Below are 23917 nucleotides of genomic sequence, written 5' to 3'. Positions count from 1 at the left end.
TGCTGCGGGAGCCCCCAGGGGAGACCTAATCCAGTCCAGAGGGCACAGGAAATGAAGTTTGAGCCTTGGAGAATGAGTAGGAATTCAGAACACGAGAAGGACACCCCAGGGAACCGCAGGGGTAAAGGCTGGAGGTGTGATGGAGCTTGGCCTGAGAGGGGACCTCCCCAGGGTTAAGGACGGGCTGCGGGAGGTGGAAAAGCCATCCCAGATGGTCCTGGCTGAGGAGTGGGACCTGTCCCCAGGGAAGGCTCTGAAGCCAGAGAGACGTGATCCAATTTGCCTTCGAAAAATTACTCTGACCCCAGAGTCAGAAAAGGATTGGAGTGAGTGAGTGAGGCCGGATGCCAGCAGACAGGCAGGAGGCTCTTGCTCATCCAGCAAGAGAAGTAGCAGCTCTCAGGGTAGCAAGGTGACAGGAGTCGACAGATCCCACTGGCCAAGGAGGGGACATGGGGCAGGGACAGGGGCTGTTGACATGCTTTGAAGACATCTCCGAGAGACAGCGATCCCACATCAGGCAGACCGACAGTCCTGGCCCTTTCCAGGTAGGAGGACGCTTTGTTGCCGGAGGGGTCAATTTGGGAGCCCCTGGTCCAGGCCCCAGTGCAGCCCCCCTGGGGCCCAGGATCTCTTGCGATGTGTGGGGTATGCATGCGTGTGCGCGTGAGGGTTCTGTCCAGCCCACGTTGCCTCCTCCGAGCTTGGCAAGTAAATCTGCAAAGACCACACCAACACCCCACAAAAAAATGCCAATTCTGTGCTAATTTATTTTTTATATTTAAGAGCATGTGATGAATGCTCTGCTTATTGACCTAGAAAGTCATCCACAGCATGTTTTTGAGAAGCCGAACAGAGTCCTACCCCTTTGCTGTAAATCCATGCCACCCTGCTGCCCAGCCTGGGACCCCAGGTCCCTTGTGGGCTGCAGGAAGGGCCATGCCATAAGGCACAGCACTCGGCATTGTATGTCTCTTAAATGACAGCTCAGCTCATTTTTTTTAAAAGGCTACAGAACAACATGGCTAGTAAAGATTTTGTCACTTTACCTGTGTGTGTGTGTGTGTGTGTGTGTTTAGACAGAGAGGGTTGCTCACCAAAATATTAACAGTAGTAGAATTGAGATGATTTTTACTTTTCTGAATTGCTTGACTTTTTACAAAAAACTCTTATCATTTTTATAATCAGAATAAAGCAAGGGAGAGCCACTCGGCCACCTTGGGGTTTAGCTTTGCTCCAGAAGGGCTGTGGGGTCAGAGCCCCCAGTGGACTAGGAATAGGCTGTGGGCCTGGAGCAAGCACCCCCTCCCAGGGCCAGCCCAGGGCCAGCCCAGGGCCAGGACCAAACGAGGCCAGCAGGCGTCAGTGGAGTTGAACTTGCACAGGGTGCTGAGGCTGGAGTGGCCCTGTGGCCTCTAGGCTGGGGACCCCAGGGTCTGGCCATCGCCACTGGGGCCACCCTGCCCATTCCTGAGCAGAAGGCAACACTTCCCCACCTGGCCACCCTTCTCACTTCCAGGGGACGAGTGCCCTGTGATGGGTCACCTGCCTAGGTGCCAATGGGGAGCACAGCAGGAGCTCCAGCTCAAGGAGAGGGTGCTGCACGGGGGAAAGGAGAAGGAGGCCCCAGGTGGCCTGCAAGGACCCCCACCCTACAAGTCCTGCCACTCCCTCCACAGTCCTTAGCTGAGGTCTGCACTTTGCCCCAGACCTGGGTTCTGGCTGGAAGGACCTAGCACACAGCAGGCGCCTAATAACGTGTTGGATGAATGGGTGAAGGGGCCGCTATGAAGGCACCTGCCTAGACGGCCCTCCCCATGAGAGGATGAGATAGGAGGCTGGGGACGGGGGCCTGGGGCCCACTGGATCTTAAAATCCCGCTGCCCACTTGGTACTGCCAGGCCTGTGGGGAGGCTCCCCCCTTACTGCTTCTGTTGGCTTCACCAAGACAAGTGAAAGTTGCCTTCCAGTTGGCCTCAGTATTCACTTAGATTTCCTTTTGTATGTGTGCATTGATGCTTTTGATTATTAGTGTCTTGCTCATTCTCAGAAAGCTGGCCGATTTCCCCATTTAGTGATTTTCTGAAGTCCACTCACGTGTGGGGAAGACCAGAATGCATGGAGGACTTGGAATTCAAACTAATCATCGCTACCTGTGCAGAGCTTCATCCCAGCTGAGAAGGCAGAAGCCTAGGTCAGTGGTTCTCAAAGGTTCAGCATCTCTGGAGGGCTGGGTAAAACAGTTTCTGGATCAGAAGATCTGGGCTGGGGCCTAAGGGTCTGCATTTCTAACATGCTCCCTGGTGATGCTGAGGCCACCAGCCACCCCGGGCACACTTTTTTTTTCTTTTTGACTGCTTTGGGTCTTTGTTGCTACGCGTGGGCTTTTTCTAGTTGCAGCGAGCGGGGGCTGGTCTTCTTGCCGTGTGCGGGCTTCTCATTGCAGTGGCTTCTCTTGTTGCGGAGCACGGGCTCTAAGCACGTGGGCTTCAGTAGTTGTGGCACGTGGGCTCAGTAGTTGTGGCTTGAGGGCTCTAGAGCGCAGGCTCAGTAGTTGTGGCGCACGGGCTTAGTTGCTCCTTGGCATGTGGGATTTTCCCGGACCAGGGATCAAACCCGTGTTCCCTGCATTGGCAGGCTGATTCTTAACCAATGCGCCACCAGGGAAGTCCCAGGGCCCACATTTTGAGACCTGCCTAGGGCAGAGGAAAGGGCACCAGGGGTCAGCCCTCAGCGTGAATACAAACCTTAGCTGCTGGGAACTTAACTTTGGGCCTTGGGCAAGGCAACCTCTTTCATCCTTGGTTTCCCGCAATGTCAGCCGAGCCTTTAGGGTGGGCTGGAAGCCTCCAGAGGGTGTTTAGGAATGTGCAGGTGGAACAGCCTTGCTTGGTGAGAGCTATTTGCAGGAAGGGGTCTGTTGTCACAGAAAAGCTCCTCCAGCATCCAAGTACGTCTTCAACAGAGTCGGCAACAGGGAAGCAGAAGCAGGAACGCTGTTTCCCGCAGGCGCTTTGCAGAGAGCACTGGAGGTAAAGGAAACCTTAAAAGCGTTGGAAAGAGTGTAAGTTGAGATTTCCCCGTCCTTGCCAGCCTATGGAGTCAAGTGGGGTCACATGACCTCCCAAATTTGCTGGAGAGTGGAGTTCTGTCTCCCTGCCAAGCCAGGCAAATGCCACTTCATGATACAGTCCACTGGGGATTTGAGATAGGGGGCTTGGGGCACCAGTGTGCTACAGAGGCTTTCCAGAAAACCGTCATTTCAGCATCCACTTAGAGCCTGGTCCCTTTGCCCTGACCCTACAACATCCAAAGCCAAACCTCAGAACAGGATGGGGCCAGTCACCCCCGGGCTGTGTTTCACCAGTTCATAGCAAGGAAGACTATCAAATGGCTCTGGAGTCAGAGTGCTTGAGGTCACAGGCCAACTGAATCCATTTATTGTGTGACCTTAAGTAAGTTACTTAACTCCTCTGTGCCTGAGAGTGATCATAATAGCATAACCCCGTGGGATTGATTGTTATGAGGGTTTAATGAGATAATGCGTGATCAGCAGGTAGCACACTGCCTGGCACTCACTGAACATGAACTTTCGTTATTGTAGCATAGACCCCCCCCATGTGTCGTCTGTTGCATATATATGTGCAGAAATTGACTGGCGAATAAACTGGGTGTAGTCCTCACTCAGCTCAGCCATTCTCAACCTGATCCTTTTTTTGAAATTGCTCTCTCAAAAAAAGAAGCCACCACCCGAGAGGGCAGTCCTGGAGAGGATGACTTCACCCCGTCTGCACTGGGCACCTGAGAGCATTGGGATGCTGTCTGTCTATGAGAGAGAGCTGCAAACTTTCCAAGAGTATGGGGATACAGGAGAAATCTGGTTATGGCTTGACTAATAAGGTGGAGGCAGAAACACAAGATTCCATTGGATGCATCAGTGCTTGATGCTGGAACGGGAATGGCGTTTTACTGGCTAACCTTGTTGGTCTGATAGAGAAGGAAATGAGGGAAACTGGGAGAAAATGAAGATCTTGAAGAATATGGCTTGAGATCACTAAAAGAATAGGAGGCAAAATTTGGTTTCTCTAATATTTCTGAAATGGATTACTCTCCTTCTGCAATACAGCTTTCTGGAAGTGTTATAGAGAGAGAAGGTTTATCTAACATTATGTTGAACGTAGAAGACTTTTGGGGGCTTCCCTGGTGGCTCAGTGGTTAAGAATCTACCTGCCAATGCAGGAGACACGGGTTCGAGCCCTGATCCAGGAAGATCCCACATGCTGCTGAGCAACTAAGCCCGTGTGCCACAACTACTGAGCCTGCGCTCTAGAGCCCGAGAGCCACAACTACTGAACCCACGTGCCAGAACTACTGAAGCCCGTGCGCCTAGAGCCCATGCTCCACAACAAGAGAAGCCACTGCAATGAGAAGCCTATACACCACAGTGAAGAGTAGCCCCCGCTCACCGCAACTAGAGAAAAGCCCACGTGCAGCAATGAAGACCCAATGCAACCAAAAATTAATTAATTAATTAATTTTTTTTTAAGTTATAAAAAAAGAAGACTTTTTGAATCCTTTCACGAAGCTGTCTGGATTTCATATTTGTATTGACAAAGGAACTTTTGATGCCATGAGCCTTAATCCTGACAGTGCAATTGAGAAGAGGAAGCAACATGTGAAATCTCTCTCCAGGGTGAGAGAATAAACCTGACACAGAAAATACAAGTGCAAGTAAATGTTTAGTAAGTACACAGGATGCACATGTTGAATAGATAAAGTGGGTTGGTAAAAAAAAATCATGAGCATGTAAGTGGTTGGGTTTTAGAGATCAACCAAGAATAATTTAAAATTTTCTTTTGTATTTGAGATGTAAATATTTTTCTTTCTGATTAAAAAAAAATTCCTGTAACTGCCGAACCATTAAAAACTTTAAAGCAGTAAATGAATCTACAAAAAGCAAAAAAAAAAAAAAAGCTTTCTTCAGGCATGGACACATCCAGCTATCTAATCATAAGCAACCAGATTCTGGGTTCTGGAAATTGGCAGACAGCACCTCCTAACATAGGAGGTCTCAATACAGACTCTAGGAACCCCTGGAAGACCCAGGGATGGATGTCAGAGGGTGTATAAACCTCTAAATTGTATGTACTCTTTTTGTATGTCTGTGCAGATTTCTGGGAGGAGGGCCACGACTTTCTTCAGATGGTCAAAGAGGCCAGCACCCCTAAAAAGTTAAGAGACCCTGCCTCAGAGAGACTGAAGAAGGCCTCAGCAGGCTCCCTGGACAGTACAGCTCCTCCCAGGAGCACACAGGGGCTCCCTGAAACCAAGACCCAGGACTGAGCTAGCTCTGCACCTCCTTACCTGAGAGCCAAGCCTTCTCCAAAGTGAGGAGAGGACTCGACACTGCAAAATGGGGAGAACAAATTAGGAATTGTGAACACCAGGCAAAAAAGCCTGATGACGGTTCGCCATAATGACCAGCTGCCTGCAATCTGGTGGGGGAGACAAGCCTTGGGGAAGAGGAAGGGAGCTGCCCCATCACAGACCAAGCAGATGGTGTGCTCGGCAGGGTGGCCGGGACAGCTGGAGGATCGGGCATGGAGAGGTGTGCAGAGCCCATGGTGCAGCTCAGACTAAAACAGTCGAAAGAGCTGCAGAACAGGGTGAGTGCAGGCTCTGGGGCATATCAGCCACGTGAGCCCTTAGCTTCCCTTAGCCTCGCTTTCTCATCTGAAAAATGGGATTTGGTGGGATGGTGGTAGATACCTGGCCTGTCTCCTCCTGGGCTTGCTGTAGAGCCAAGAAGCCCGTGCATGTTGTGATGGGTTCAAGGTCAGCTGCAGCAGCAGCTGGGGCCTGGGTGGCCTGAGTCTGAATCCCAAGTTGGCACTTCCTCCCTGGGCGCTCCTGTGTCTAATGGGGTCAGGGTGGTCCTGCCACAGGCTCGCTTCCTGGACTTCCCAGAGCATGGCAAGCGCTGGGCAAGCCGTGGCCACGGTCCTCATTCACACGCTCAGCGGGACACCCTCGGGGGCTACTGTCAGCCCCCCCTGTTTTGGTAAGAGCTGTGCAAACAGAGGGCTGGGATTGAACAACAGAGAGGAATCCAGGTGGGGGTGGGAGAGGAGGTGGAGGGGGCATTTAGCAAGGAAAGAGCAGAAATGGCCCAGAGAGAAAAGTAGTTGCAGCTTTATTATGGGGAAGGATGAGATTCCTTTTCCCCATCTCCTCACAAAAATACTCCAATCAAGTATTTCTTGTTTCCCTGTGGAATGGATCTATTCCGAGCTCAGCAGCTCCATTACAGGAAGCCCGCGCTTCCCATGCCTTTACAGGAATCCACCCTTACCGCAACCTGTGAGAGGGTCCTGCTAGTCCCTGAGGCAGCTGAGCCCTGAAACCAGGCAGATGTTGGGCCCGGGATTCTCCTCAGGCTGCCTGATGTCACCAGGCTGGTGGGGCAGGACGAGAACAGGCCAGGGGCTGACAACACCCAGGACACGCTGAGAGCTCGACCCAGCTGCCCGGAGGCTCCTGGCCCATCCTTTTTTTTTTTTTTGACCGAGTCCCACGGCATGCAGGATCTTCCCTGACAGGGATTGAACCCACACCCCTGCAGTGGAAGCACAGAGTCTTAACCACTGGACCTCCAGGGAAGTCCCTGGCCCATCCTCTTGATGGAGGGTCAAGCTGCACTGCCCTGTCCTGGCCCATACTGCTCCTGCAGCCCCTTCCCTGGGCAGGTGGGGGACCCTCCCAGAAAGGCCTGACCGACCCTTCTTTAGCCTTGATCCCAGATTCCCCACCTATTCTGATGCTGCTTCCTCACCAGGACAACTCAACCTGCCAGCTGGCCCAAGGTCCTGACCAGGTCCTGGCCTGGTGATGAGAGCGTGGCTATGGGGCAGTGGGTGAATGGGGTGAGGCAGGCATGAGGGGAAGTGGGGTCACTCCTCCTGGGAGGGCTTGGATTGGTGGTGTGCCTCCTGGCCTGGCCCCCGTCCCCAGTGACGCTCCGGACCGAATTTCCCCAGGGGAAGGGCCACAACCATATATTCTCTTCAAGGCCCCAAGATGGGAAGTGAGCTGCTCATGCCACAGGCAGAGACCTTCCTGCTCTCTGAGGTTGGCTACCCTGATCCCGAGGCCCCATATCTGGGGTTGGAATTTCCAGTTCTTCAAACCTGTCTGTTCAGTTCTTCAAACCTGTTGCTGACTTGCTACGTGACCTTGGGCAAGTCACTTCCCTCTCTGGGCCTCAGAATCCTCACCAATAGAATGAATGATCCAATATGCCCACCCACTAGGACATTACAAAACTATGAAATGTTCTTAGCCATGTGATTTTACATAATCAGAGACACATTCCTTTAATCTGACAAAAATGTAGATGGCCCTGGTAAATGACTCAGCAGTCCTCAACCCTGACCTGTACACCCACATCACTTGGGATGGGCAGGGAGAGGTCCCACCCAGACCCACAGAATCCGAGTCTCTGGGCCTCTAGGCCTCTGGGTGGGCAGGACCTGGAGATTTGCATTTGTTAAGAGGCTGCCTAGGAGAGGATTTCAGACTTTAGAAGGCAGAGTGAGGGGAGAACACAGACTCTCCCTACCCCAGTACCTGACAAAGTGAGCAACAACGACAAGTTATGAAGAGAATGAGCCGACAATCTTCAGAGCAGTGGCCTCCAGGGCCCTCCGTCCTCACGAATCCTGGGCTGCCTGGGACATGGGAGCAGGACACAGGCCTGACTGGCTGGGCAGAGGGGGTCTGGGGTGCAGGGTATGTGAGGGATGGCAGGAAACAGAAGACCTGTGCCCCCAGCAAGGGTGGCCTCGGTGTGGGGAGTCTCCCCCAGCCCCTGCACATTTGGGCTCCCAAAAAGCAGACTAAAAACAACACAGCTCTCGAAACCGTCCTTCTGGGGGAAGGCAGCCTGGTTCCCATGTGAGAAGTGGTGGAGTTGCTAAATTAACTGAACAAGATGAAAAGAACTCGCAAGGCCACCCTGCCAACTGCCAGGAAGGGGAAGGAAATCTTATGAGGGCACGGCTGGGAGGGGATGGGGCTGAGGATCAAAGGCAGCTTCCCTGAAACTAATAGCTTCAGGAGAGAGAAAAGTTAATGAGAAGATGAGTCGGATATAAAAAGAGCACAGAGGAGAGATGATTAAAAAATAGCATCAGGGGCTTCCCTGGTGACGTAGTGGTTAAGAATCCACCTGCCAATGCAGGGGACACGGGTTCGAGCCCTGGTCCGGGAAGATCCCACATGCCGTAGAGCAGATAAGCCCTTGCGCCACAACTACTGAGCCTGCACTCTAGAGCCCGCGAGCCACAGCTACTGAAGCCTGTGTGCCTAGAACCTGTGCTCCACAACAAGAGAAGCCTGCGTACCACAACAAAGAGCAACCCCCGCTCGCTGCAACTAGAGAAAGCCCGCGCGCAGCAACGAAGACCCAACGCAGCCAAAAATAAATTAATTTAAAATATATATATATAGCATCAGGAGATGCAAAGAGAGCTTGAAGAGGAAAGGACACATACTAAGGACCCAAGCAGGACCACTGCACATCTAAAAATGGAGTTACAACACAGGGCCCAGGTCTGAAAAGCAAATTCATGGCACAGAGAGAAACTTGAACTAGTCACAGTGAATTCAGAGAAAGAGGACACATAAATTCAAACAACTAAAGAGAAGATGATCATTATGGAACACAGACCTTCCCACCTCAGAGGGCTTGGAGTCCCTGAAGTAGATTATCCAACAGCTAAAGCAAAAGAATGTTTACAGAAACTCTCCCTGAAGCAAAGGGAGAACCCACTGTTTTGATTGAAAGGGTACAAGAGGGATTCAGACTGATCGACACCGGGAGCACACTGAATCCAGTGGAGTTGCTGGACTTTAAGGATAAAGAAAACAACCCTTCAGGCACCCATGAGGAAAAACCAAGTCAACAATGAGGGGAGAGAAAAATCAGTCTGGCCTCATGAAAAGAAAATAAAAATGGAGTCAGTATTGCTAAGGGAGCTCTCTAAAATGGAGCCGGAGGCCACTGAGGGAGTGTGACTTAAGCACGCCTCCTCCCAGATGGAATCTTCTCATCTTAACACAGGCATCCAGAACATCTGTCCAATGTCCCAGAAACTCCAGATACTTATTGGACCCTTACCCTCAAATAATTCATGACAGCCAATCCCTTAAGGACAAATATTTCCTTTCTTGCGTCAGTACAGCCTCGTGGCTTTTGCCTTTACAAGCCCCTGACTCTTCCTCTCCCCTGGAACACTTTTTTGGTTTTACCCAAGTCTGTGTCTCCTGACTTAAAATCCTTAAGACCCCAAATAAACTCTTTCCTTATTTGTAGCCTTGTGAGGGTTGGGGTTTTTTTGTTTTTTTTTTTTTGTTTTGGTTGACAGCCTCAGATTTTTCCACAGCAACATTCAGGACCAGAAGACAAGGGAGCTGAGTGTTCGAAGTGGTATGGAAAGGGGGAAACTAAGAATTTGACACCCAGTGAGGTTGTTTGGATTCGTAGACAACATGGAAAGGGTCGAGAAAAATAGCACCCTTGAGCCTTTTTTTGAAGAAAAAAAAAAAAAACATACTCAGCCGTGAAATCTAGGTAACCATTAAAAGTGTTCGTTTTGGGGAGTTCCCTGGCGGTCCAGTGGCTAGGATTCGGCACTTTCACTGCCATGGCCCCAGGTTCAGTCCCTGGTTGGGGAACTAAAATCCCGCAAGCCACACAGCACAGCCAAAAAAAAAAAGTGTCCATTTTTCAAAGATAAAATCATGACTCTCAGACAATATAAAATGAACACATGTCAAAATCTTTATTAGACTCATTAAGTAATTAGGGAACAAGTAATATTTTCCAATTGATTCAAAGGAAAATTGGAACAACACACACATATATAGGCAGATAAGAAATACTGAAATGAATTTACATATACGTGTAAAACTGATGAATGGCCACAGACAGCAGTCAGTTGTATTCCACTGGACAAAATCCATTTGCATTTCTGATGGACAAGCCCTACTCTAGGTTTTCTACAACTTAGATTTGCTCAAAGACAATGAATGGCATGAGTCCCTAAATGCAGGACACCCACCAGTCTTTTTTGTTGTTGGTCTCATTCAAAGTCCTTCACAGATTTTCCTGATTCAGCCAAGAAATGACTCCGAGTGCAAAACTCAGGGGCACAGTGAGCTTAAAAAATGGAATGGAAGCTATTTAAGTACAGGACTAAGACGAAATACTAGGAGAATTATAGTTGCCAAACAGAGTATGTGTTATAAACCTTGACAAAGTGAAAATATTAGCATCAAAATCAGGAACTGTAGCGTGTGAGGAGGGAGGATGTATACAGGAAGTGATCATCTTTTTCATCCCAAGAAATACTGAGCCTGCCCAAAGTGAAGGGTTTATTCTTTTTCCCCAAGACTCCAATCTCTTAATGAGTTTCATAATTTTTTTCTTACTGTTAGAGACATTCATTATGAACTAATATCTCTGTGGAAAGTAAAAATTTATTTAAGATTCAGCAATTTTTTTCACTTTCTTTCTGTTAAACTCAATTAAAATTAAGTAGTTTAAAATATAGCACATGTGGTACAATCCCATTTTTAAAAATTATTTCCACCTATTTACCTTACTTTCTACCTGTACCTTGTTGTCTCTCCAAAGTTCTCTGTGTACATATGACGTTCACCAAATGTTAACAGTAAATGATGGGCTGTATTAAGCATCTACTCTGTGCCAGAAAGTTCTGGGAGCTGAGAATACAGCAGAGAACAGAAGAGATAAAAATCCTGTGCTCAGGAAGTTGGCATTCTAATGGAGGGATTTATGGCTTCCTTCTTTGTACTTTTCTAGATTGCTTGTTTTGTTTTGTCTGAGAATGAGCATGTGTCATTTTGATATAAACAATGGTCATTACCTTCACACACACCTCAGATGATTCTTCTGAATAGCCGGAGTTGAGAACCACTATATTTTACGCTGTATGAGTCATTAACACTTTAATGTAAATAAGGTTTTTAGGGAGGCAGCATGAGGACCCAGAGTCTCTGCAGATCCCGACCTGGGCACCTAAATCCTGGGAAGAGCTGAAGAGGGGAGTTGGTTTCCAGGATCTACAGCGCGTCTCGGCTGGAAGAACCATTGAGCTTGTCTCCTGGCCCCTCGGCCAGAGTTTCCTGTCCCTGTCCTGGGATCCTAAGCCTGTGAGACAAGATGCCCATTCTAGCTGGCCCTGGACCCAGGCAGCTGAGGGCCCGGCCCAGCCTTGGTAAGTATCTGGGACGTGCCCAGCCAGGGTTCTCCTCCCTGTAGCCTTGGGGGCACCGAGCCCCATCTGACTCCACTACCCTCACCTCCCACTCCCACCTCTTGAGTGCAGCCCTGACCCCATCCTTCTCCATTTGCACCCTCATTCTAGCCACCCTGGCCTAAGTTTGCCTTCCCCACACCACCTGGCCTTTGCACATGCTTTTTCCTCCACCAGAATCCCCTTCCTACCCTCCTTCCCTCACCCCTAGATCCCAAGACCCCCTCCTCTGGAGGCCTCCCTGACATACCTCCCAAACCCACAGGTCAGGCCCCTGCCCGCTTCTGTGGGCTGTGAACTGCCCCGGCCCCCGTGGGCCAGCCAGCTCTGCTCAGCTCTATGGCCCAGTGCCAGCCGGGGCCTGGTGTCGGGGAGCCAGGAAGGCATGTGAGTGAGACTGGGCCTTGGCCTCTTACCAGTAGGGTGATCTCAGCCAGGTCCCTTGTCCTCGCTGACTATTTCCTCATCCAAAAAATAAAGACATTGTATGTTTGTTTTTTCGGTTGGTTTTTTTTTTTTTGGCCGCTCTGTGTGGAGGCATGTGGGATCTTAGTTCCCCAACCAGGGATAGAACCTGCACCACCTGCAGTGGAAGTGCAAGGTCTTAACCACTGGACCACAAGGGAAGTCCCTTTTTGTTTGTTTGTTTTATAAATTTATTTATTTGTTTGTTTTATTTTTGGCTGCATTGGGTCTTTGTTGCTGCGCACAGGCTTTCTCTAGTTGCAGCGAGCGGGGGCTACTCTCTGTTGCGGTGCATGGGCTTCTCATTGCAGTGGCTTCTCTTGTTGCAGAGCACGGGCTCTAGGCATGCGGGCTCAGTAGTTGTGGCTCACGGGCTCTAGAGCACAGACTCAGTACTTGTGGTGCACGGGCTTAGTTGCTCCGCGGCATGTGGGATCTTCCCCGGCCAGGGATTGAATCCATGTCCCCTGCGTTGGCAGGCAGATTCTTATCCACTGGGCCACCAGGGAAGCCCTTTTTGTTTCTTTTTAATAAGGACATTGTAAATCTTCTTCATGGGGTCCTTGAAAGATATAAAAAAGATAACATGTATTTCTTATTTTAAAGCTTATTAAAAGAATAACAATGAGATATAAGCTTAAAGGAGGAGGGGAAGTGAAAGGGGGAAATCATCAAGTCAGTAACAAAAGAAAAGTGATGAAGAGTTTAATTGAGAAAAAACGTCCAGCTTTCCTGAGGGGAAAGAGATTACCTACAGAGCCCACTGAGGGTCTGTGGGTCCAGGGGGTCGGACACCCTCAGACACCATGGAGGACCCCGGGCAGGGCTGGGTCCCCGGCCTCCAGGCCCAGTGGGAACTTCCTTCTCAGACCCCCGTGCCTTCCAGCTCAGCATACCCTGTGCCCCTTAGAACCCTGGGAAGCATCACCCCACACAGTATCCACCAGCTCCCCCAGAAGTTCCCTCGAATCGTTTTCTCTATTCACGTAGCGAGCTCACTGAGCAAACGCAGCTCTGCGGCAAGCCCCCAGCACCCGTGGGTGAATTGAGGTCACCACCACCCCAGCAGTGCCAGGTGAATCTCCATACAGGCAGGGGCTGGGGGGGGCGGGGTGAGGGCTGGGGCTGTCACCTTGTGTCCCCTGATGTGCCTTCTCCTCCCTCAGGAAACAGTGGCATGAACTCTTCCCCTCGTCTGCCGTGGGCGCACACAGAGCGTGTGACAGGCAAGGCCGCAGCCTGAGCCCCTGCTCCTCCCTGCCCACGGCTCCCCCACCTTCCTGAACCCACCTGGCCTCTGATCTGCACGCCCACAGTTCCCACTGGGCAGAACTTGAAAGTCACATTCCGCTCTGTCGGACACCTACTCTGTGTACCAGGTGCTCACCTCACCTGCGAGGTAGGTAAATTATCCCCATTTTACAGATGGGGAGACTGAGGCAAAAAAGCAGCGAATGGGTTGCTGTAGGCCACGCAGCTGGGATTGGCAGCCCACCTGGCTCTGAGGTCTTCCAGCTCACCTTTCTGCCCCAGCCCCAGTACCCAGCAGGGACAGAGCAGTGTGATGCAGAGGGCGCTGAGTGAGGCTGCATGGGGAGGGGGCCTCTGAGGGACATGGGAGCCCCGGCTGCAGGGTTTATGGCAGCCTCTGAGGGATGGGCACAGAGGAGCTGCCCCCTCCCCTGTGAGCACACTCCAGGGACTCTCGTTCTTTTTCCGGGCTTGCAGCACTCCACTGAGGGGACGCCCAGAATCCCTTATCCCCCTCCCCCACTGTTGGATACATAGGTTATTTCTAGTCTTGCTAAGACAACAGTGCTGTGATGACTACCCTTGTGATGACATCCCTTTGCATGAGTGTGTGTGTGTGTGTGTGTAGGATAAATTCTCCAGGCAGGCCCCACAGGTGGGATGCTGGGCCTCTCACCAGGAGGACATAGTTTCCAGGAGGACCCCTCACTGGGACTCACCCAAGCTCACTCCAGGTCCAGCCAGTCCCCAAGAGCCAGTTGCCCAGAAAGACTGCCCAGAACCACCAATAGCCTTTCCCTATGCCAGAGGTCTGTTTGGTTGGCTAGTTGGGTTTTTTAGCCAAAGGTCAGTGCTGGGCTGCAGTCTTGGGTGCACAAGGTACAGAGCTGGTCTGGGCAGATTGTTATGCAACTCAAACAAGAAAGCAGAGCTTGGGGAGCAGAGAGGTTCCTGCTGGGCTGCCTGCCAGGGAAGAAGGGGATGTAGGGGCCCCACCCATGCAGAAGGCCTGAGGGGTTCAGGGAAGGCGCGGTGACCACCCAGTCCCAGGGAAATGGGTCCAGCCATCGCCCCAGTCCCTCAGCCCCATTCCCTGCATTCCTGGGAGTCTGTCCAGAGTGTCTACGTGAGCTCAGAAGCCAGTCTGGGCAGGTACTGAGACTGGATGGCCATTTCCTCCCCCTTTGCCAGCTCTGGCCCCTCAGCTGCCTACACGGGGTCCCTCACTGATGCAGGAGCATCCAATGGGGCCTCCCCTGTGCCCACAGCCCTGACCCTTCAGCATGGTAGTGAGCCCTGTGACAGCAGAGTGGGTCTGGGTCATGGGTACCCAGCACAGAGCCTGGCACATCACAGATGCCCAGTGCTGTGCCCCACTGAACACCCTGACAGCGGCACACCGGCAGGGAATGGGGACAAAGCCGTGCCTGGCCGAGGGCCCCCAAACAGGACCCACCCTGGGGAGGACAGGAAAGGGGGGTTCCATCAGCACTTCAGCCAGAGCTACCAGCAACAAATTAACAAGAGAGGAGGAAGAGAAATGAAGAAATCCTTCCCCCAGAGCCTGAGGTCACTTGGGGCGAGGCTGGAGGAGCCCAAGCCAGCTGCCTTCAAATGGTACATATATTATATGACATTCCTAGATAGAGAGTCCAGTTTCTTTCACCTTCTTTTGTGCATTTCAGGAATTTTTGTAGCTAATTAACTTAAGGGCTCTGGTGCCTAGGATTGGGGATTCTAACAAGCCTGGTTTCAGACACAAGGCTTCAGGTGTCCCTGCTGACTTCTGTTCTTAGTAAGTTTTCCCTGCGTCTGTGCGCCAGGGCGAGCTCATTAAACAGAGTGGCCATGCCGATTGTCTGCTCCCTGACCGCTGATGAGGAAAGACTGCTTCAATGGCGGTGTCAGAAGATGCAATGGATCCCACTGCAGAAGTGCATTCAACTCCCCTGCAGACACACTAATCAGGAGGTGACACAGAGCTGCGCAATCCCCAGTTTCCATACACATCGATGCCTGGCAACTAGCATGTTTTCGTTTTACTCCAGCTGCCTCCACCCTTCGTAAGTGGAGGCTGAAAAACCAGCCCATTTCGGCAACTCCTGACCGTCTGCTCTGGTGAGGATCTGGGTCATCCCACCCGCTGCTCACTGCCGGGTGCTGAGGGCAAGCCTCCGGGCCTTTGCTTGTGTGTCCCTCTGCCTGGGGAGCCTCCTGCTACTGTCCTTTTAGAAAGAGGTAGAATCGTGACTGTCACACATATATAAAAATGAACAGGTGTTAAAGAGTGTATTATGGGCTTCCATGATGGCGCAGTGGTTGAGAGTCCACCTGCCGATGCAGGGGACACGGGTTCGTGCCCTGGTCCAGGAAGATCCCACATGCCGCAGAGCGGCTGGGCCCGTGAGCCATGGCTGCTGAGCCTGTGCGTCCGGAGCCTGTGCTCCGCAACGGGAGAGGCCACAACAATGAGAGGCCCACGTACCACAAAAAAAAAAGAGTGTATTATACTCCTAAATCAATAAGAGAGGTATTATAATCAGTTCAAAAGAGAATGTGAAGAACAGACACATTTATTGATCAGGACTATTGAAATGAATGTGGACACAGAGGCAATACTGAGGAGGGGAAGTCAGTCTGTTCTACAGGTTGGTTCAGAATCTACAGCGTAAACAGGAATTAGTTTGAATCACTATCAGTTACCTGCAATTTGCAGAGTTGTAAAATAGCCTTCATAGACTGGAATCCGATAATCCCAGGAATGTCCTGCAAGTTGAGATACTGCAGAGCTTTTCCACAGATTGTACAAAGACTCGCCTTCAGCCTTGACCACCCAACGTCCTTCACCTGACCTGCTTGAGGCCACGCCTCCTCAAGGATGCCCTCCCTGGCTCCAGGCGGGGTAGGTGCCATCCACTCAGCCCCCCAGTCCCTCCAACTTCTGATCACACTGTCTCCTCCGTCAGACTATGAGATTCTTAAAAAAGAAGTTGCATCTTCTTGGGACTTCCCTGGCAGTCCAGTGGTTAAGACTCTGTGCTTCCACTGAAGGGGACATGGGTTCAGTCCCTGGTTGGGAAACTAAGATCCTGCATGCCTCGCAGTGCAGCCGAAAATAAATAAATAAATAGAAGTTGCATCTTCTCTACCTGTCATTGTGCCTGTGAGAACTCAAGAGACATTTGTTGAATGAATGAATGAGAGAACAAAGGAACAATACAGGGTCCTTAAACCAGGGTGGTCCACAGGGTGCCCCCATAAGACAGTAAAAGACCTGTGACGCAGCAGTTGAAGGTCAGCAGTGCCTCGTGAAAATGTGTATGTCTCCAGCTTCATCTTATTAAGGGCATCTCAGAAATCAGGCTCTGAGAGCAGACAAGCTTGGAAATGCTGAGTTAAACATAAACAGCTTCTTTGCTTTTTCCCTTTTCATCACAGCACATCTGAGAGCCTTTGATATATCAGAGTGACCTATGAATCTCTCAGAAGGAGAATGCAATGTTCCAGCATTGTACATGCTTATCGGATGGTGAAGCAAAGTTTTTAAATGGAGCAAAGGCAAAGGTTCTGGAGAATTCACATTGAGAAACACCAATTTAATCCAACTGACTTGATGTATTTAATAATACATAAATTATTATCCCCTGGGTCAGAATTCTGGCTCCAGCGTTAGTGTTCCTGTGGCCTTGGACAAGTTAATGTCTCTGCACCTCAGTGTTTTCAGCTATAAAATGGGACTAAACTTACTTCAGAGAGTTGCTGGGGGGGATCAAGTCAGTTACTGTGAGGAAAACACTTAGCATAGAGCCTGGTACAGGGTGTACTCAATAAATGTGAACCATATCATTACTGTTTATAAAAACATGAAGGGCCATTTATTGACTGTGCCTTTGCATCATCTCACTTGATCCTCACAACAAGCCTGAGGCCAGATGAGGAAGATGAGGCAGATGAGGACAGAACATTTAGGAGGTGAAGTCACTGGCCCAAGGCCTTGCAGCCGGCAAGCATCCAGCATTCTTGGACCAGGCGCGAGGCCCTAAGAACAAGCTTAGCCAAGGGCTTGGCGTGAAGTAGTTGCTTAAGAAAGACTGGTTTCTCCTCTCCCACCCTTGTCCCTCCTTCCCTTACAGCCAAGAGTCATGCCGGGCCCCAGTGTGAAGGTCACCCCTGGCCAGGGTTGTGGTGGGATGGACAGTGCTCAAGCCAAGGGCTCCCGGGTGCACGGGCAGCGAAGGACACAGGCTGAGCCTGGCCTTCCTCCCCACCCCCAGCTGAGACACTCTCTGCCCTTTCTCTTCCTCATCTTTCCCCCCACCCCGGCCCAACACGCCCCCATTTTTATCTGGCGACTTGAGAACCCAGGGGTCCCTCCCTGCTCTTCAGCCATCCTGGTGTCAGGGCTTCACTCTCAACACACACAAGAGGCTTAAAATCGTTCTTGATTTTAAGAACGAAGCCTGCACCCTGGGCCTCGAGCTGGCCGGCTGGCCAGGCCACGTGGGGCTGCCCACAGGCTAAACGCAGACCTACACAGAGCCCCACCCCACCCAAAACACTGCCCCGACTGAAGGCTTGCTCAGAAAAATGACTCAGCTTGAGTGCTCAGACGCAATTTTCCACGTTTTATGGACTAAAGGTGTTTTCATAATAGCCGGGGATGATGAGCCAGAAGCAGGCTGTAAACAGAGCAAAAAAACCCGCCCTGGTCTGAGGCCCCACACACAGGCAGGGCCTCTGAGGCTATAAGCTTCTCCACAGTGGTGGCAGGGCCTCCTTCATGCCCACGTGCCAGGGGCTCCTTCCTTCACCCTGGCTGATAGCAGAGGCCCCGCCCACCCCCCCACCCTCAAATGACATGGAGACTCACCCAGGCCACTTCCTTTACTGAGGAGGGAGTTGAGTAACAAAGCTGGTCCTGCAGCCTCAGCGGCCTGCTCAGTCCTCCCCAGGTGCCTCACGCCTCCTGTGAGTCTGGAGGCCAGTGTCCTGGGACCATGAATCTGGGGGCCCTGCTCTGAGCCAGGGTGGGGGTGGGGAGGTGCCATCGCACGGACAGGGAAGATGTTCCTCCCGATCAGCGATGCTGAAACAACTAATGGTGTTAAACTAGGAGGATGGTGCTTAATCCTCCCTAAGGCATCAGATGGAAGGGCTGCAGGAGGTGGGGCGGCCCTGCCGGCTCACTCCCCCCACCAACCCCCACTCATTCATTCATTCATTCATTCGTCAGGCACTTTCTAAGGGCCCACCTGTCAGCTTCACCCCAGACCTTCCCATCTCAGCAAATGGCACCACCAGCTACTTTGGCCAAAAAAAAAAGGAGTCATCTTTGATCCCCAATTTTTCTGATCCATCAGCAAATCCTGTCTGCTTTACATCCATTACACATCCAACATCAGCCCACGCCTCGGCCATGCTGCTCCCCTCTGGCTTGGATACTGCAGCAGCCACCAGCTGGACTCTTGACCCTTTGCCTTGGCCTCTAAAATCCATTTCTTCAATCATCAAAGTGACCTCGACACAGCGTCATTCTGACTCCACCATTTCCTGTCTTCAAGTCCTTCACTGTGTCCTACTAAATATTAAAACTTTTGGGACTTCCCTGGTGGCGCAGTGGTTAAGAATCCGCCTGCCAATGCAGGGGACACGGGTTCAAGCCCTGGCCCGGGAAGATCCCACATGTGGCAGAGCAACTAAGCCCCTGCGCCACAACTACTGAGCCTGCGCTCTAGAGCCTGTGAGCCACAACTACTGAAGCCTGCGTGCCTAGAGCCCATGCTCCACAGCAAGAGAAGCCACTGCAGTGAGAAGCCCGTGCACCACAAAGAAGAGTAGCCCCTTCTTGCTGCAATTAGAGAAGCCCTGTGCGCAGCAGTGAAGACCCAACGCAGCCAAAAATAAATAAATAAATTTATTTTTTTAAAAAACCTTTTAAGGAAATTAAGCAGACCACCTTCAGCATCAGGCTATAAAGAGATAAAATGAACAGAAGAAGAGAAGAAAGGCCCAGGGGTGGAACTGTGCATAAACGAGAACTTGCTATATGATGGGGAGGCATCACCAACCAGTGGGGAAAAGACAGACTTTTATAAATGGTGTTGGGACAAGTGGTGATCCATATGGAAAAAGTAAAATTAGATCCCCAACTAACACCACACACACAACTCCAGGTGGATTCCAGGCTTACTTGTGAATAACAAAATTTTTAACACATTTAGAAGAAAATCTAGGAGAATATTTTTATGACCTCAGGGTAAGGAAGGATTTCTTTTTTAAACAAACTTTTTGTTAATTAGAATATGCATTTTAAAAGTGCACATTATAAGTGTGCAGCTCCATAAAATTTCACAAAGTGAACCCAGCTTTGTACTCTGCACCCACGCCAAGAAATAGGATGCAACCAGCAACTCGGAGAGCTTCCCTGTGCTTTTTGGTAGGGAAGAATATCATAGGTGCAAAAAGCATCAGCTGTGAAGGAAAATATAATGAGTTTGATGACATTAACATTCAGATCTTCAGTTCAACAAAAAATACCATAAACAAGATTGAAAGATATGCCACAATCTGGGAGGAGATACTTGCAATACATACGACCAGCAGGAGATTGGTTTCCAGAATATATAAAGGACTTCTGCAAATCAAGAAGACAACCAACCCAACAGAAAATTCAGCAGAAGTTGTGAACAAATACCTCCTAGGAAAAGAAACCCGTATGTATGGCCAATAATCATATGAGAAAAGAGGCTCTACCTTGCTGGTATCAGAGAAATGTAAATTAAAACAACAATGAGATATTATGTCTCACCCATCAAATTGGCAAAAATTAAAACAAAACAAAACTGGCGCTACCCAATGTGGCCCCCACGGCTGGTGGAGGAACAGATAAGGCCACTTGACAGGGGCATGATGTGGTATCTTGCCAGGTTGAAGGCAAGCATATCCATGACCTAGCCTTTCCTCCCCCAAGTACAGACTCTACAGAAGCTCTCATCTGAGTGCCCCGGGAGGGAAATAGGAAACATCATCAAAGTAAGAGACAGTCATGCAGTGGAAATGGCCTGGCAATTAAAGTAAGCAAAATAGAAGTGAATTATCAATTAGATACAGCAAACAGGACATGTGTTCAAGGCAAGACATGAGAGGTGGGAGCAAAACCAGAGCCTTCGGGAGGAGAGAGAGCCCACCTGAAGGGGCTGACCGTGGGGAGGTGAGACACAGGCTGGGCCTTGAGCACTGGGGAGAATTTACATGTGAAGAAATGGGAGGAAAAAAAACCTTTCTTTTTTTTTTTTTTTTTTTGTCTCACTCACTTTACAAGTAATAAAGGTAAGCTCCAAGAAGGGAAATGACTTGCCTGCCACTTTGGGGACCAAGCTGAGATGGTAAGTGGGCCTCACCTGCAATTCTGAGCTCTTTCTCTTCTGCCCCCTGTCCCCTCCTCCCCATCCAATGGTCCCACCTCACAAAGGGCTGGACCAGTGCAGTAGCCCCCCTGCATCTTGTTCTCCACTCTGCACGTGGCCTCAGAGGCTTTCTTAGCCCAGCACCATAGTCACACAGCTCCCCTGTTCAGAAGCATCTACAGCTCCCCTCAACTCCAAGTCCAAACCCTTAGTGGTCTCCTATTCGAGGGAGTGATACATTTTTCACTAGGCTCACAGATTCTGTGAGCCAAGAATTTGGACAGGGCTCCGAGGGGCCAGCTTGTGTCTGCTCCACAGCATCTGGAGCCTCAGCTGGAGGACTTGAAAGCAAAGGGCTGCAACCCTGAAGGCACCTTCGTTCCCATGGGGTGATTGATGCTGGAGACGGATCAGCAGAGATCTTAGCTGGGCACTGGCTGGAACTTCTACATGAGGCCCTGCTGTGTGTCCTGGGCTTCCTCACAACGTGGCTGATGGGGTCAAAGTTCAAGAGGGAGAAATAGAGAGAGGGGGGCAGAAGACTTACCACTTTTTGTGACCTAGCCTTGAAGGCCACACTGCATCACTTCCACTGCATTTTCTTCATCAAAGCAGCTACTAGGACTTCCCTGGTGGTGCAGTGGTTAAGAATCCGCCTGCCAATGCAGGGAACACGGGTTCGAGCCCTGGTCTGGGAAGATCCCACATGCCGCGGAGCAACTAAGCCCGTGCGCCACAACTACTGAGCCCACGTGCTGCAACTACTGAAGCCCGCGTGCCTAGAGCCTGTGCTCCGCAACAAAAGCCACCGTGGTGAGAAGCCAGCGCACTGCAACAAAGAGTAGCCCCCACTTACCGCAACTAGAGAAAGTCCGCGCGCAGCAACGAAGACCCAACACAGCCAAAAATAAATAAATAAATTTACTTAAAAAAAAAAAAAAAAGCAGCTACTAAATCCTGCTCAATCTCAAGGAGAGGAGAAATGGAGAGGGAGCAGCAAGCTTTTAGAAGACCATGTGGGACCAGAATTATTTCTGTGGCCATTTTTAGACAGTAGATATAGGAAAACGCTAGTATTTAGAGCTGAGTTGGGGCAGATTTACAGCAGGCCTTGAATAGGAGCCTCTCAGGCCATGTGCAAAGTGGAGAACAAGAGGCAGGGAGGCCAATGAGGAGGCTACTGCACCCAGTCCAGGCCTTTGTGAGGTGGGGCCATAAGGGCTGGGAGGAAGGGATGGATGCGGTGGGGGGCAATAGAAAAGGCACAGAATTGCAGGTGAGGCCCACTTACCATCTCAGCTTGGTCCCCAACATGGCAAGTCATTTCCCTTCTTGGAGTTTACCTTTGTTACCTGGAAAATGAGTGGCACAAAAATAAACAAACAAAAGAAGGAGGTTTCTTATTCATATTATGGACCCTTTGAGAATCTGATGACAGGAATGAACCCTCTCCTCAGGGGAAGAAAGATGCACTCAGGCATCTACACGTGGAATTAGGCTAAGCCTTCTGCAGGGCTCAGAGTCAGCCTAGCTCAGTAGTTAGGGTGGGGCCACTGGACCCAGAATGTCTGGGTATGAATCCCGCCTCCACTGCTCACCAGGAAAGAGAACCTGGGTGAATGACTTGACCTCTCTGTGCCTCTGTTTCTCCACTTGTAGCAGTTAGCAATGCGTTTGGCTGTAGGTAACTGAGGACCCCAATGTTCAGTGGTTTTGGCAAAATGGCGACTCTGTTCCTCTCATCTGGAAAAGCCCAGATGTATATGGTTGCTGGTGTTGGTTGGGGAGCTCAGACAGAGGATTTTTGTCCCTTCTCTTAGAAAAGCTCAGGGGAGGGGAGGGATAAATTAGGTGTAAGGGATTAACATATACATAGCACTATATATAAAATAGATAAACAACAGGATTTACTATATAACACAGGGAACTGTATTCAGTATCTTGTAATAACCTACAGTGGAAAAGAATCTGAAAAATATATATATATATATAATTGAATCACTTTGCTGTACACCTGAAACTAACACAATATTGTAAATCAACTCTACCTCAATTAAAAAAACAAACAAACAAAAAAATTCTTCACCCTGAAGACCTGCCCTTGAACTCATTGTCCGGAGTGGAGGCACGTGAACCACCCACCTGAGTGAGGGTGAGGGCTGGAGCATCAGCTCAGTGGTTCTCACCCCGACGGGACCTATGGAAATGTGTGGGGACATTTCAGGTTGCCACAGTGATTGGACATCTGCAAGGCAGGGGAGAGTTTTACAAGAAGCATTGTTCCCCCCAATGCCAAAAGCATCCCCCTTTGAAAAACTCTGAGGCTCTTCTGGTCTCTATCGCAGGGGCAATGAAGAAGGAAGGGTGGGGAATGCGGGCAGGTCGGCCAGCCCACGGCACAGACAGAGGCTGCTGCAAGGCGCATGGGTAAGTGCTCAGGTCAATGCACAAGCAAGGGACTTCCCTGGTGGTGCAGTGGTTAAGAATCCTCCTGCCAACGCAGGGAACATGGGTTCGTAGTCCTGGTCCGGGAAGATCCCACATGCTGTGGAGCAACTAAGCCCGTGCACCACAACTACCGAGCCTGCACTCTAGAGCCCGCGAGCCACATGCAGCTACTGCAGCCCATGCACCTAGAGCCTGTGCTCTGCGACAAGAAAAGCCACCACAATGAGAATCCTGTGCATCGCAACAAAGCGCTCTGCAACTAGAGAAAGCCCGCGTGCAGCAAAGAAGACCCAACGCAGCCAAAAATAAATAAATTTTTTTAAAAAAAGAAGGCACAAGCAAATGTTGGGGTCCCCCGAGGGCCCAGAGACTGCAGATGAGGCCCTCTGAGACCAGAGCCCCTGGGACCCTGCCAGGCCTCATGGCCAAGAAGAGACTGCAAAAAACCAACCACAGGACCAGGAGGTGCACGCAAGTGGGGACACAGAGTTTCTCTTCTTGTGCACTGGTTTTCCTCGCAGCATCTTGTTTCTCTTTGAAGCCTGCCTTGCCCTCGGGAGGGCCGCCCAGAGCGTCCCGCCACATCCTGCTGTGTCATGCCACATCCCACCGTCTGTCCCCAAAGGGATCCTGATTCAGCAGCAGACGCAGCAGGACAGGTGAAAGGAAGTGGGGGAAACGTCACTGCTGCCAGTCACCACGTCCGTCCGCTGGCCCAGTTCCCAGCAGGCAGGGAGTCAGCAGCCCCCTGTGGCCAAAGCCACAGCCCAGCCCTGCCAGCGGGCCAGCAACATGGCTGGCAGGACACGTGCTGCCTTCAGGACTGGGGGATGGAGCAGTCTGGGGAGGACGTGTGTGTCCCCTCCCCCCTCCAGGCCTGAGGGACAGAGAACCAGACCTCACCATTCCCGGGGGTTGACCCGCCCCCCCCCCCAGCCTGAGGGTCACCACCTCGGGGAGCAGGTCAGGAAGTCGGCCCTCTGCTCACAGCTGGAGCCCAAACCCTAG

At 50.8% G+C, this 23917-nt stretch overlaps 1 pseudogene; it reads left to right on the top strand.

Moving 5' to 3' along the window:
• The first annotated feature begins 139 nt into the window (after positions 1 to 139).
• On the top strand, positions 140 to 23917 carry LOC136118529 (uncharacterized; annotated as a pseudogene).

The sequence above is a fragment of the Phocoena phocoena genome, chromosome 2, assembly GCF_963924675.1.
Source record: "Phocoena phocoena chromosome 2, mPhoPho1.1, whole genome shotgun sequence".
Classification (NCBI taxonomy): domain Eukaryota; kingdom Metazoa; phylum Chordata; class Mammalia; order Artiodactyla; family Phocoenidae; genus Phocoena; species Phocoena phocoena.
This window is presented reverse-complemented; position numbering and strand designations above follow the sequence as displayed.